The 1,827-nt window shown below is 36.6% G+C and overlaps 1 pseudogene; it reads right to left on the bottom strand.

Annotated features, from left to right (window-relative positions):
- Positions 1-340: 340 nt before the first annotated feature.
- LOC104705496 (protein LATERAL BRANCHING OXIDOREDUCTASE 1 pseudogene) lies at positions 341-1,482 on the bottom strand (annotated as a pseudogene).
- Between the last annotated feature and the right edge of the window lie 345 nt (positions 1,483-1,827).

Below are 1,827 nucleotides of genomic sequence, written 5' to 3' on the forward strand. Positions count from 1 at the left end.
TTGTACACACTTGTAAACACTTTTTAATTGCGGTCAGCCATTACTCTTCAAAACAAACGCAATGGATTTGATTGATGATCTCTGAGACTCTGATGACCACGATCATTTTGGTTAGCTAGCGCAATCAATTAAAATAATTTGTTTTAGCGGTTTATTATTATGCACGAATAAATCATCTTTTTATTTTTCTTTCTTGCCAATACATGAGAAGGAAAACGAAACTCAATCACATACAAATCTTGGCACTTCCAATACACAGAAGTTATACACTTTATTGGTTCTGACACACATTATTTGATTAATATGATTGGTAACGATAAAACATTTGACACATTGTCTATTATGTCACAACTTTCAAATCATCGACTTGGATGGTTTTGATATCGAGTTTTTGAAAATTGCTTCTGTTTCTACTGGCGTAGAACTTACCCCATTTATAGCCTTTGTACCTTGGTGGGCTTTCAGGACTCACAAGCTCGTCTAATGGCTTCACTTCAACATCGTGTGAAGGCAACAAGAAGAATGGTATTGAGTATCTTTCTCTTGTTGTGTTCACCACCACTCTATGCTCTGCGCTCCAATAGTTATCATTCGTCCATATCTACATTATCATTTTTATTAATTATATAGTAGTAATACACTATATTCAATAATTAATTAATTATGATAGCTCTAGAATCTTTTAACGTGTTGTATAATATGACATAATTTCAAGGATATTAATTACCTCTATACAGTTTCCTAAATTGATGACAAGAGCATTAGGGACGGGTCTAACGGGAAACCAAACACCGTCTGATCTACGACTCACTTGTAATCGTCCAACTTCATCTTGAGCCAATACAGTTAGAACGACGACGTCTTTGTGTTGACCAACACCTAAAGCTAGGTCAGGTCTTGGACATGGTGGATAACGATTTATCCTTAAAAAACTCATTTGTTCTTTGAAGTAATCATGAAAACGCTCCTTTCGTAAGCCTAAGCTTAATGATATGAGTTCTATAAGCTTGAACGCTAACTTCTCAACGTTTCTTGCATATTCTTTACATGTTTCCTTAATAATAAAATAGAACAAATAAAATAAAGAAAATATTTAGCTTACATAGCAGACAACACAATAAATCATTTAAACCGGATCCGCTTCGTTGTTTCTCGTAAACACAAGTTAATGTACCTAATTAAAAAACATTACCTGAAATCAAAGATGGTAAGTGATTACCACTGTAAAGTCCAAATCCTGAAACCTAATTCTTTCGTTTCTCAAGTTTTTTTTCTGATCAGTTGATCTTGGTTTTTTCTCTTTCGTTTCTCTCTTGTTTGATCGGTTGATCATTGTTTTTTTTCTTTTCTTTTAAGTCTCGTGTGGAGATCTTTTTTTTTTTTCTTTTTTTTAGGTGTTTGGTGTCTCTGTTTTTTTTACTTCGAAGTTATGGCTACACAAGAGACACAATCTCTTACGCAAACCGGAGCTCTCGCCGCCATCGGTTCACCTGGCGGAAAAAAACGGTGATGGCTTCGTACTCTACGTCTTCAACGGACAACCCTGGTGCTATGATTTCAGCTGTTACCTTAACCGGTGACAACTACAATGAATGGGCTTCGGAGATGCTCAACGCTCTTCGTGCAAAGAAGAAGACTGGTTTTATTGACGGTTCCTTGAAGAGACCCGGAGCAGATAGCTCTGATTTAGAATCATGGACTTCAGTCAACTCCATGGTCGTTATTTGGTTACGTACGTCGATTATACCTCATGTACGTTCCACCGTTTCGTATCACACTAGTGCTCGTGATCTTTGGGAGAATTTGCGCAAACGCTTCTCGGTTGGG

Source organism: Camelina sativa, chromosome 1 (assembly GCF_030686135.1).
Source record: "Camelina sativa cultivar CO46 ecotype springtype chromosome 1, ASM3068613v1".
Lineage (NCBI taxonomy): Eukaryota > Viridiplantae > Streptophyta > Magnoliopsida > Brassicales > Brassicaceae > Camelina > Camelina sativa.